General features: G+C 36.9%; 1 protein-coding gene across 1 annotated transcript in view; it reads right to left on the bottom strand.

Annotated features, from left to right (window-relative positions):
• Positions 1-14686, bottom strand: part of LOC127659047 (arrestin red cell-like) — a 60948-nt gene that overhangs the window by 18095 nt on the left and 28167 nt on the right. The window lies entirely within an intron of this gene.

Here is a 14686-nt window from a genome sequence, read left to right as displayed (position 1 = left end):
TTTTGAGACAATGTTTTTTTTTATATTATCAACATGGCAATCTGAAGAAACAAAACAACGTACATTTGAAACTAAACTTTGATGTTCCAAAATTATTGTGTCATTGAATTCTTTAAATAAAATGAAAACAAAGTTTAATTCAACATCAACCCAAATTCATCATATATCAGTATTCTACAACCATTAGAATCTGTCTTTTCGCCTATATTTAGTATGAACCTAATTCCTTACAAGGCTTAGTTTGACTTAGGAAATATGAAAACCAGTGACCACTTGAGGTTAACCAATGTAATTACTCAAGTATTATCCGTGGTTACATAGGAAAACTCGCCATTTTCACAAGAAAGAGTCTGATTATCCCTGAGAGTGAAAAGAAGAGACACATGACAAAAGGAGGAACAGTAAGAAATAATGAAAAACTGTAAGACCAAAAAAAGGCTGCAAACAGAAAGTAGAACAACAAAAGGTAGCGGGAAAAAAGTGGCGGTGGTGGTACAGAAGGACAATGGAAGAACATAGAAACACTAAATGGGATAAACACAGCAGCATAAAGAGAGCAGAAGAGAATGAAAAAGAACATAAGAAAGCATGCACAAACGCAGTGGTAGCCTGAGATTGGTAGATGCCAGAGACTCTTCCAATTGTGAGAAAATATGAAATGGACAAAGATGGAAAAAATAAAAAGAGCAAAAATGAGGTAATGTGTTACAAGTAAAAGACGTATGCAATCAGATTACTTTTTTGGAACAAGTAAAATTTCTTAAAATGCAAAATATTACCAAAGTTTCATTTTCAAAAACAGAAACTTGCCTATTTATTTATCTATTACTAAAAATTACAATTATTGATCTCTACCCTTCTCCAAAACATATACCGTAGTACGTTTACATGCACTTAATAGTTGATTTCAGTCAAACTAAAACAATAATTCATATTTTTTAGATGTAATGTAAATGCTTAAGTCCAAATGAAATCGTACCAGTCTGACTTTTGCTAATTTGAGTGGTAAAAAAACCCCCTAGATAATGCAATTTTATCTCGGCTTTGTCCAGCATGGATTCACATTTATAGGACCACAATTGGCCTATGCATTGTAGTGACATAGGATTTTTTTTAATGGCTGATGCAGATATCCAGAGAGCTGGGTGGCAAATAGGCCAATACAGTGTCGATATATCGCACAAATTAATATAACATAAAATTGCCAAAAAAAAAAAACGAATTAACTCTTATTTATCACTATGTTTACTCAATAAAAAAAAACATTAACTTTGTAAAAAACTTTTTGCTTTGAAGCACATTTACTTTGATGTTGCGATCACATGCTCGTGCAGATCCGGTGAAAGCAGCAATCTCCTGACAGTTTAAATGTGCTGGTATCACCTGCTTGCGTGTCGCCATATTCCCGTTGGAAAACGTAATAACTTTTTTCATCCCATTTTCTCTGACGAGTATGTTTGGCCCTTAAGTGTGTGCATAACACGTATAATGTCTCCACGAGTGTGAGTGTACGTGTGTGAGAGAGGGGGAGCGCGATGGTGTTTACTGCAGATATTGTGTGAGCATACAGTATGTCTGTGTGTGTTTGTGCGTGGAAGCGCGTGTGCCACTATATACGTGCGTCCGTGTGTGTGCGAATGCGAGCATATGTGTGTGTGTGTAGAAGTGTGTGTGTGCGATTTACTACTGCACATGTAATCATACTAATAGCAACATAGGCCTACACAGCACGTGAGCTTTGACTGGCCAAACTCTAAGGCATCGCCATTTGAAGTATTCACATTATTTTTAATTACTTGTAGACAAGGGCAGGTTAAGTTGTTGCAAAATGTTACTATTGTGTGAATGACAACTTACATTCATTTATTTAGCAGATGCTTTTATCCAAAACAACTTGCAATTAAGGAATGCAACAAGATCACAAACAATTCGTCCTAAGGAGGAAACCAGAAGTGCTGTGATACAAATTTTAAGAATACCAGTGGAGAGACACATTACAAATAAATCTGGATAATTTCACCCAAGCAGACTTGTACAGTGTTTCCCCTTAATTACCTAGACTGTGGCGGCCTGCCACATGACAATGTACTAGCATACTTTTATCAATACATTCTTGTTAATATATGGCCTCTGTTAACATTATTTAATGCATTATAGCACAAACTACAAATAATAATTGTACATTTATAAATTACCATTGACCACGATTACAAAACGCTATAAAAATATATATTTTTTTAAATTCATGATATCTAATATGTTAGCTTTAAGGACCTAATTGTAACGCATAAAGTATTAGCAACATGGACTTGATTCACATGGGTCTTGTGTCAGATGGCCCTCACCAGTGAACAACTAGTCATTTACTTGCCAAATTACCAAAGTTTATGGAATTAAATAGATTTAAATGTTTTTTTCCCAACGTGCAGTATCCCATTACGTCGCACGCACAGTTGAACGCTTCAGCCTTTCAAAGTATACTCTTTTGACCGCAAGCCAATATGGACATGTTTGACACATGCACACTACGACTGCTTTGATACTCTTTAGTACAGTCATCAGTAGGAGCATGTGCAGAGAGCCTGCATAGACGAGGACAGCTACAAGTCAACAAAAACTGTAACGGGGAAAGGAAGAGTGAGCTGACAGTACATCCACATCAAGAGTGGTGTCATGCTGATTTTTGACTCGCTAGTATGGTTAGGAGTAGGTGTAGGGGTGGGCTTAAGGGATAGGGATGAATCAGGTAACGGTGAGAAAAAAATCTGGCGGGAAGTCAGATTTCAGCACCACAGCGGCACCCGAAACACCAGCACAGGAAGATGGAAACAACACACCCTACATACCCAGTACCACATACAGTAAGCTCTCAAAACAATACATGACACAGTTCTCTGAATGAGCTGCTCACATGTCTAGTAGATGGTCCATTTAACAAATTCAGTATGGATTGCTGGGTGTGCTTATAAATGTCTGTGTGTGTTTTTGTGATGCATGAGTGAGATCTGATTGTGGGTGTGTCTGTGAGGACGTCATGTGTATGGGTAGCATATGAGAGGAAACAGTCTCACCCTGCGTGCAGAGGAGTGGCATTCCTTTGCTCCTGTTACGAATGACAGAGGAATAACAGCATGTGCTCTCCCTCTATTCTTTCCTTTCCCTCCTTTTTTCAGAATCACTCTCTCTAAATCACCATCTCTCACGTTATGTAATCTATGCATTCCACTCCAAACTTTATTGGTCTCCATTTTTCATTCTATTTCACTTTATACACACTGTCTACAGAAGATACCCAAAACATCTCTCTCATTCTCATTTTCTCTCAAACACTCTCTTGTCACGAACACCATTTGGAGATAAAAGAGGTGTTGTGAACTGACAGCACTTGCATCAATTCACACACACGCACACATTCTCTAACAGACCCACAGCCACATCCTAAACGGAAAGTCAACAGTGGTATGTGGTTATGACCTCACACTGACATAAAACCACACATGCAAGTTTATCAGTAATCATACACAGACATTTCCACCCAAATGAAAATTTCACAGGGTGCGTATAAATTAGCTGCCTAGTTCAGTTATCTACACTTCTCTTCACTTGCCATGCAGTCGACCATTTCTAGGGCTGTCCCGACATCAAAATAATTGCGGGGGACCAAAAAGTTCCCTTACTGGAAATGTCATCTCTGGGGTCAGATATACGAAAACTTCTTAAGAATAAAATTCTTCATAACTACAATTTTTTTTTCTTATTTTCATATTTAAGAAAATAAAAGAATAATATTTGTAATTCCTGAAAAGTTTTATTGAATGTTCTCAGCTTTTTTCTTCAACCGTCATCGATCATAGATAGATACCTTCTTATGAATTTCATATAATTTCTTAAGGGATTTTTCCATAAGACATTCTTCAGGCTGGCCTCTGAATTCGTTAGAAGACAAGCACAAGTGTTGATGTCTAATAGTGTTTTTTAGAGAGATTTTGCTTCTAAATCACTTACAAAAGAGTTCTGGAAAACATGCCAAAAATTTGCAACTCATTTGTTTCACATGCAAATGATCTTTGCACCAAACTCATCATTGTTGTCACAGGTTTGCCACAGAATTATATCCCAGGCAGCAGTGACATATTCTCCTTTGTTGCTAAAGGTTTTCTGCAAGTTCCCCACTACTGCTGAAGAGCTGCAAACTTCTGGAAATAATTTGTGGCAAATTAGCAGCACACTAACTTGCTCTTTATCACAAATAAACTATTTTTTCAAGGGTAATTCATTCCTAATGTGCATGAAAGGAAAACAATCTTGTAAGACACAGATTAAAAAAGACACTTATTTTGTTCATTTATATATGCTCTCTTAATAGCACTGTGTTTTTTAACATCTAAAACACAGATGTAATGTTTATATACAGCGATGTCATTTAAAATACCAGCTAGGTATATCGTACAACCTCGCAATCATGTCACCGTTACATTTTGAGTCATTAGTGTCCCAATGTAGATGTGAAACAAACCCTTGTTAGTGCCCGAATTAGAGTTCATGCTAAACTGAATAATAACGTAGGGAACTAAAGAGTGAGATGAGACCAAGAGACAAATGAACAGAAGCATTTTGAGAAAGACTTCCTAACCTCATGCCATAGCCCCAGCACTGATGGTGTGTGTTTGTGTGTGTTAGACCGAGATAGATGGTGACTGTTGGCTCCTTCCTCTTCAGTTATTAATGCCAGCTGCCTTCCTCAATTCACACTCAAAGAACATCAAACAATGGATTTGTAGGTGCCACACACACACACACACTCCCAAAGTACTGAAATTATTTGCATAGAAATGCTCGCTGCTGGGACTCCACATTAATCAAAATGACACAAATACACCCTCAAATGCTTGTCTGGGTCCATTTCTATTCAACTCACTGTCAGAGGCACAGAAGTGTAAATCTATTAGCTTGAATGCCACAAACACATCAATGAGCCAATGACCACATTCACACAGCAGCGGAATACGGTTGTCAGTCCTGTATTTGAGGGCTTAATACAGTTACGTTCACACACAGTTTGGTTATTTACGAGAGTGACAACCGAATTCCATTATCGAACTAGCACCCGTAAATCTTCAGGACTCACAAATGCATTTTCAGCAAACCCGTGCTGTGGGAAAGGAAATGTACTGGTTGACAGTCACATCATACACTGTAATGTGAGAGTCGCACTGCACTGTACATGTGTGTGTCTCGTGTTAATCATGAGGGGATTTGCTAGCTCACGGAAAAGGAGATATGAGCTGTGTGTCATCTGAAGATCCAGACGCTGACTTCCACCTGAGCTCATCGGTATTATGGTCTGGGTGCAAGCTGCGTGACTCAAATGCTGTGCTCTACACTTGCTTAAAAATAATTCAAAGCTTCTGTCTCATGAACCCGTGCCTTGATTAGACTTGTTTATTTAATAACGCATCGTCAATTGTGAGAAGTCTTGCTGTTGGTATGGATGTCGCCATATTTTATATTTTCTTTAGTTTCTGTCACTATGACCCCTTTCCACCTGGTAATATGATGCGTCTCGGGTGATCCGATCACATGTGTTTAGGTGAGACACATGGCTGTTTACACATGGTCACTTAAATGCATCACCTGTGACCACTTGTGATCAGATTTGGAGAGGATGGTCTCAATTTCATGACAAAATACATCAATCACTATGTCAGTGTGTTACTGCATGATAATAAATTATAACACAGTCTGAAAAGACCATGAAAGCGCAAAAAAACAACAACAGCACGTTGTAACTTCCAGATGCACAAACAACATGTCAAGCAGAATTATCTGTTATTTTAGTAGCTTCAGGTGTTTGTGCTTCTCATTAATGCATGCTGCGCAAAAACAAGCGTTTAAAATTTACGAGTGGCTTTGAAAGGAAATAACCGTCAGATCGGGAAAATGTTAAAATGCGGATACATACACAATCACGACAGCTTCACGAATCTTCTTTCATGTGTCTGATATCAACACAAATGACAAGCACAAACGCCTGAAGCTCCTTTAATACAGGTAATCCACTAAAATAATGGCTAATTCTGCTCAAAATGCTGCATTTGTGTTTAGATTAAATTTCAACCGTATCTGGAATAAACAGCAGGCTGTTTTTTTTTCTTCTTCACTTTTTTGTCTTTACTTTGTTGTGCTTTAATACCATGCAGTAACACACCAACGTTGATTTAGGCATGGGCCGGTATGACATTTTGACGGTATGATAACCCCACGGTATCGCGGTATTGCGATTACAGCTCTAAAATTTGTTATTTTTTAATGTCTGGGTAAAAAAAACAACACCTTTTTTTCCATTGAACACAATATATTTTATTTTTAAGCAACATATAGAATATTTGGAACAGTAGTAAACATGTATTTCAGGTTAAATAATTAAATAAGTAAAATAAAATAAATGCAGTCACTTAAGTGAGCCTAAACCTGCAGCTCAACAAGGTTTTTGGAGACATGCTCACTTTCTACACATTTCTCTTTCAGTCCAAGTTATGATGCAGGAATGCGAGCATGTTCACCTTTCCTGGATTAAGTTTGGAGCGGTGCGGTACGAGAATGTGTCCACTAGAACTGAACACCCTCTCTGCGGGCACACTGATGGCTGGGATGCAGAGAAATTTTCTTGCTACGTTGCCAAGGAGAGGTAACGCTTGAACATGAGCCTTACACCATGCCAGTGGGTCAGCATCAGAGGATATGGGAGGCAGACAAATACAATTTACCCTCCATAGTCACTCTTTTAAGGGGGCATATTCTCCTTTGACCCTTTGTTGTTTTTCTGATGCAATTTCTTTCAGCAAGCAAGACAGAGATTTGTCTTCTTTGTAGCAGCAGAAGGCACAGTGGTGGTGGAAGTGCTGCTTCCTTGCTCTTGATCAGCAGTGGAGGCAGGTAATTCTTGTGGTGGCAGTGATGTCATGTCTGCCAGGTTCACAGCTTCCTCTACAGTGAACCTGATGGTGTCATCCTTGTTTTGAGAAACGTTGCCCTTGAAACAGGGATCGATGAAGCAAGCAATGTCAATCGCCTTATTGTCTTTCTCAGAGGAGTAACAGTGTTGCAGATTATCCATAATTACCTTTTTCATTTGTTTTGTTAGGGCATCATCTTCAACGATGACAGGGTGATCTTTGTTTCAGAACCCAGTAAATCTGTGAAGTAATTTAGAGGCCCCAGAAGTTGGCAGACCTTCTCCAAAGTGTGCAAGTCACTGTCTTTTGGCATTAGATGAGCTTCTGTCTGCTGCGAGCACTGCACAACAAGCCTGCTGCTGTTCAAAAATCTCTCAAGTATTTTGAAAGTGGACCACCCTCTCGTCACTACATCATGAATGAATGATTTTTCAGGAATGTTCAGGATTGCCTGATTCTTCTTCAATTCTCTCTTTCTTTTCCAGCTGCGAGAGAATCCCTTCTGCAAAGAGTCAACTCTTTGAATTTTGAACTCTTTGGCTATAGCCAGATTTAGGGTAACCCTTGAAATGCTTTTTTTTTTGTTGTGTTTTTTGTTATCCTATCACAAAACGTTTTAGACCTGTATTTAGAACTGACCATATGTGACCGGATCACCAGAAATGCATCTTAATACCAGGTGGAAACGGGTCAATTGTTACAGCTGTTAGAATACGGGCTTGACTTCTGTTGTTTGTCCATACTGACAGTATTCAGGCCGCTACTTTAAGCTGTTGTATAACCAGGACATTTCAAGACACACACCTGTTAAGTGAATACAGTTGTCAATACCAAACAATTTGACTGTGAACGTGGCCATATGACCTTGCAGAGTCAACTAAAAAGAGTCCTATTTATTTACCCTTTACTAAGCTCTGCCTTAAAAGCATTTCTTACCAATCCTACCTTAACAACTGTTGGCATCCAACATTTTTCTCAGATATGCTTGCTTTTTCAAACAAAATCTATGGGATAAATGTGTGTTTGAGTATTTTTAAGCAAATATTTTATATAAATGTTCCCAAAAATTTAAAAAAATTTAAATACATTTTTAAAACTTTGTTTCTGGGTCACTTGTAATAGTGACACAAGGTACGAGAGCATACACTATGTTTTTTCTAATTTATTTTTTTTAATTCTTAAATCTCGATTAGAGAATCTATGGACTAAACTGTGTAAGCTCTCATTCCCAAATAAACATGTAAAACATCAGCAATGAAACCTACATTTGCTCAAAGGTAAATTACAGCTAATATCTTAGCATTAATTCACTTATGTATTTATTCAGGTCTTAGTAAAGCCGATAGTAAAATACTAATTCACAGCATCATGGCGAGTGTGTTATGAGCAGTTCTGTTTATTACATACACTAATGTCTTTATGTGTGTAATCACTATTAAATTGCCCTTTTCTCTTTTCCAGTGACTGTGATAATCATTTGACTCGATTTTTATTCACAGTCTCCACAGTTTTCAATCAAATTATGGTGTAATTTAACAATTTCTTTTAGAAAAAATAGCAGATAAATATGCTTTACAATGTCATTTTTAGCCCAAGAATACACTGCCTGGCCTAAAAAAAAAAAAATCACAAATTTGGATTTGAACAAGCATATACTGTACTTGAGAGCCTACAGTATTATTGGATCATTATTGCAGTGATTAATATGTTTCAGCAGGCAAAATTTATTTTAACCCTAACTGATGCAGTGTGTAACTTCTCATTTCTTAAACAACCATGTCAGAAGACGTATCATGTGGTCGTGGAAACGATGTTACTGTGTTTCAGAATTAGCAAAGTGGCCTTCATCAACCAAAGAAAACAACTAAGGAGATTCCTTAAATCACTGGAATTGGGTTAAGAACTGTCCAACGCATTATTAAAACCTGGAAGCATAGTTGTGAACCTTCAGCTTTGTGGAAAAAAATTGGGTCAAATAAAAATCTTGAATGACCGTGGTCGGAGATCACTAAAACGGTAAAGTCACATCATAAAAAAAATCAACAGCAGAACTCATGGCTATGTTTAATAGTGAAAGTAAGAGCATTTCCACATGCACAATGCAAAGAGAACTTACAGGATTGTGATTAAACAGCTGTATGGCCACAAGAAAGCCACTTGTTAGTGAGGATAATTGGAAAAAACAACTTTAATTTGCTAGGGAGCATAAAGTTTTGACCAGATTTACCCTATTCCAAAGCGATGGGCATGTCAGGGTAAGAAGCTAAGCACATGAAGCGATGTGCCCATCATGCAAAGTGCCCACTGTACAAGCCTCCGGAGGCAGTGTTATTATCTGGGTTGCTTCAATTGGTCAGGTCTAGGCTCAGCAATGTCATGTGGCAATAAAATGAAGTCAGCTGACTACCTGAGTGTACTGACTGACCAGGGTATCCCATCAATTGCTTTTCCCTTCCCTGACGACACAGGCATATTCCAGAATGACAATGCCAAGATTCATCAGGCTCAAATTGTGAAAGAGTGGTTCAGGGGGCATGAGGAATCATTTTCACACATGAATTATCCACAAGAGTCCTGACCTTAACACCATTGAAAGTCTCTGGGACTTTTCAGAGTGGTTCGACTCTCCCATCATCAATACAAGATCTCGGCCAAAAAATTATGCAACTCTGTACGGAAATAAATGTTGGGAGTTGCATAAGGTTGTCGAAAAAATGCCATGACAAATGCACACCATAATCAAAGCTAAAGGCGGTTCAACTAAATATTAGCGTATGCAACTTTTATTTTTGGCCAGGCAGTGTATGATCAATTCTGTTAAGAGAACATTTAGCTCAAAACAGTACTGTTCATGGCAATTTCCCATTCATTCCTATGGAAAGTTCTGCAAAGCTTGTCAGAGCAAGCAACGGTAACCAAGGGGGGTAGAGCTTAGCGAAAGATCAGTAATTTTATAATAGAAGAAAACAATATCACAACTATATACATGATACTATTATACTATTGTTTTGTTAAAACTGATAGTTCCAACTCACTTCAATCAATTTAGAAAGGAATTATGTCCATAAAATTAGAACATGTAGCCTATTCTAAGATATTACTTTTAAAATCAAGTCTTTTTATTTAGTTTGGATTCTTTTTTTTTTAACTAGGCCTATTTCCTTCATAAATTAAAATTCAATAATCCCAATATATTCTTTAATGCCCCTTTTCGTTCCCTGTCTCCACTCATTATTTGTTTCCCCTCCTCTTTTAATTCCCATTCCTTTCCTTTTCAGTCCTCATCCCCTTCATTCATATTTCCCTCTCCCTTTTTATTAATTCACAATAAAACACAATTAATTTCATTTCTTTCTTACATCAACCTCATTGAGTCCTTATCGCCATCCCATCATTCTTTATTAGCTGATGGGAGTTTAAAGTATCATTACAGTCAGTAGCTCTCTATTGAAGAGCTCTTATTAATACTGCATTACATATAAACAGGTCAGGGGCAGCTTCCAATGATACAAACATATACAATCACACACACACTTTCACACCTCTGTCTTTTTCCTTGCATAAGTTTGCATCTGCTAAAAACCCCATACTTTACATAGATTCTCAGTAACACTCACTAAACAAAGATGCACCACATCAGAATCACGCACACAATTGACTTGAAATGAAGCCACTAGCACGCATCACCACATAAATCAAATGAAACCACTAGCACACAGGGTTAATTAAAAGGTGTGTCTAAATGCTATAATCTGCCTTTTTATCTACTTAATCACAATTAAGCTGTACACTTACTTAAATGTGCTGTATTCAGTTACCATGGCAGTCAGAGGTGCTTTCTTCTGTTGCCATAACAACTGAATGAGGCATAAAGTTCGAAACGCTGCACACAAAGTACCTAGGAAGCATTTGCTGGAAACAAAGACAGCGACCACCAATTGCAGGGAAAGAACGTCATACAGTGTGGATGTGGAAATGAAAAAGCAACTAACTGTATGTCTAAATAAAGCACAAGAAGAGCTCAAGTGGTTTGGTCGACCTTTGCTGTTGTCCATGCATACAATGAAATAAAGAGCATTTTAATTTCCACCTCTGTGTATGTGTAAGAGAGAGAGAATACAAATCCAACAGAAGTCCTACACACAGAATTTTGCAAATTAATTTTGAAATAACAAATGAAAACACCCAATAATGCATGGAGGGCAGAATTAGGATGATTCCCATTGATTATTAACATAAAAAAAAGGATCTTAAATATTTTGGATGCATTTAAAATCAAGTCCCACAGAGTCGCTTCATTTTAAAGCACCACAAACCCAAGAACTGAATCCTGAAAAAAGACCCCTCAGTCAGCTGGTTCTGAGACTCACTAACCCGGTTAACACTACTAACAGTAACCAGCCTCAGACCAGCACTGCTATACAACCAAACATCAGAATAAATCAGATCATCAAACAATCTCAAATCACCTATCTGGAACATTGGAATCAAGAAACTAAAACACAAAGCAAAATTACAATTCTATCGGACTCTAAAATTAAAGTATGAATTGGAAGAGTATCTTCTGACTGTCAGAGATACAAAGCAGAGACAGATCCTGAGCAAGTATAGGCTCAGTGAGCACAGTCTCGCCATCGAGAGAGGCAGACACAGAAAAACATGGTTACCCAGAGAAGAAAGAGTGTGTGCTCACTATACAACAGGTGAGGTCGAGACAGAGGTGCACTTTCTCCTTCACTGCCCAAAATTTCAAGATACAAGGGACATTTATATAGATAAATTAACAAACAGCATAGACAAATTTATAACCATGACAGAACAAGAAAAAAATTATATAATACTTGGAGAGGGACACACAGCAGCACTGGCTGCAAGATATGTTTTAACATGTCACAGCCTGAGAGACAGTGGGTGAATCTGTTTTTTGTTTAACCCCCGTGTGTCACCCCAATATTCACCACAGTGACCCTCAGTTTGTGTGTGTATATTAATCTATGTGTAAGTATATGTCAGTTCTCTTCAGCTATTTTAACACTGTAGTCTTCAGCAGCTCTGAACTTATTTTTATATTTATTTTTATTATTTATTTTTATATTTGTTAAATTGTTCGACTACATTTAATTATAGATGTAGATCTGTCTTTATACAGCCTCTGCTTTGGCAATATTGTACTGTTTACACTCATACCAATAAAGCTACTTTGAATTGAATTGAGTATGAAAAAGAGTGGAAAATCAGAGAGAGAGTGAACAGAGACTGAGCGAACAATTTTCTAACCAAAAACAACAAAAAAAACGCACAATGCTTGTTACAATAAAACTAAAATATATATAATTTTATTATTTTCTTTTAGGTCCACTTATAATGTTAGTAAAGTTTTTTTGCACCAAATTTAGTGAAATATTATCATTTTCCACCCTTTCTCTGGCTCTCTGTCTGAAACACTTGGTTTAGGCCTCAGTGTCTTCTTAAAACTTCAATTTAAACACCCACATTTATGATTGGCTAACATTGTGCAACCCCTCAAATACATCCATATGTATTTGAAACTCAATCGGAAGAGAATGAACCAATGAACTATTTTCTGATGTTAGGATGCTTCAAGAGAACTGTACTGTCCCGTACTGTTTGCATGTGCACTTTATATAGGTATATATAGGTATTTTATTTAGTTGTGTAGTCTCATGTGGTTCTGTGTTTGTCCTATGTTGTTTTTATGCAGCACCATGGTCCTGGAGGAAAGTTGTCTCTTTTCGCTGTGTACTGTACTAACTGTATATGGTTGAAATGACAATAAAAACCACTTGACTTGACTTGAAGAGAGTCTTCACAGACGCGACATTTCACATCTTCCATCGTAAATTTACTCCAAACGAAACGGTTCTCCCAGCAAGTGGCAGCAATGAGATCAAGCAGAACAGACACGAAATGTATCAAAACCATCAAACATGTCAATCTAGTGCATGTTTAAATAAACCAATCATTTATAATAATTGCAGGAGAGTGCAAAAACGCATCCAGGATGCATTTATACTCAAGAGCACTTATCTGTACCTGGCAAATATCAGTAAAATTGCTCTATCCTATGTCTTATTGTGTTCCTCTATGCATATTTTATTTAATATTACATTATTTCACTTTATTATTCAGTGTTTCACTGTTATATTATGTGTATTCTGGAAGCTACTGCCTTCTGGAAATTCCTTAGGTTTTTAAGCATACTAGGCAATAAAGCTCTTTCTATATAAATCTATTAAGACTTTACAGTGGTGACAACTGGCTTTAGTAACTTTGGAATTTTGGCCATAGTTATGACATCATGGTTACCATGGTAAAGTTCTATCAGAGAAATATTCAACTTTGCATTTCATGGTTGCAACTTGTGATATACCAACTGTCAGGCTGAACATGTATCTTTAACCTGTTGATGTGCGCCCCCTTTTTGAGCAAAAACAATGAAAATGACATACCTGAACTTAAATGGTTGTATTTACTGGACACAGTTGTAGTATCTTTTGAAAGAAGACACTTTGGGCTTTATTTCACAGAATTAATATAAGTTGTAATTGTTAAAGTTAGAGAACTATGAAGTTTATAGTAAAGGAAATATTTTGTGCTGAACATGTTTTTATAATAAAAAAAAAAACAATAATAGAAGTGCCAAGATAACATTGTATTTCTGGGTTATCAAAGCCACAAGTCTAAATAAGTTACGTTTCAAATTTGAAGATGATCTAACAAAAAATGAGGTTCCTGCAAGCATTTTTCTCTGTAAATCGCTGGAAGCATACAGAGTAAAATGAAGGCTCTGTCTCTCAAATTTAACACAATCTCCTATAGCACTACACATTAAAATATGCCGCATTTTAAAAAATAGACTTTGGAGATGGGCTCGTTTTGTTTATAAGACTCTAATATATAAGCTAATATACAGTTTTACAACATGAATGCTGCTCAGATTGCATAGTTTGTTGAAGAACAACGACGAAGGGTAATTCTTCCTGGCGAGATCTCATGTAAACAATGGAGAATATATCAATATTTCTCAGATGTAACTTTTATGGACATAAAGTGCTATTGGATGTTATACAATTAACACTTGTCATGGACAATTGACCCTGTGTGGGGAATTGGTTTTGATATTGCATGTTTTCATTTGTACTCATGGCACAAATAACTAAATTGCTGTTTCTGGAGCATTGCTATCGTGAAACAGAGATCGATCAATGTTGAACCCTTAGACCTTTGAAAAGATGTATAATTTGTTAACATTAATTACATATATAGATGGTAAATTATATATTAAATGTAAGCAGAGTGACATCACTCCTGAATGCGAACAAATGCGTATCAACAGGTTAAGCACGTATATGGTGCATTGATCATGTCGAAAACATGTTTAAACTTTATTTGATTATTTATATGATGATTCAGCATGCAGTATCCTAGTGACGTACCATTTTACAAACATTGCAAAGCAACATATACAAATATATACAAAGCCATGTATCTCTGCTCTGCAGGAATGCAAATATTAGTGACCATGTACACACAGACACTCACTCACTCACACTCTCTCTCTCTCTCTCTCTCTCATAAGCATTTAATAGCTGTTGTGCCCTCATTCAAATGTACAAGCCGTTTCAGTCACAACACGTGAAAGACTTTAACCATACTAGCTTGCTCAAAACACTTAAACATATAACAAGTCTTTGTGAGAAGTTTTCTTA

Source organism: Xyrauchen texanus, chromosome 2 (genome assembly GCF_025860055.1).
Source record: "Xyrauchen texanus isolate HMW12.3.18 chromosome 2, RBS_HiC_50CHRs, whole genome shotgun sequence".
Classification (NCBI taxonomy): domain Eukaryota; kingdom Metazoa; phylum Chordata; class Actinopteri; order Cypriniformes; family Catostomidae; genus Xyrauchen; species Xyrauchen texanus.
Note: the sequence above shows the minus strand (reverse complement) of the source record. Positions and strands in the feature narration are given on the sequence as shown.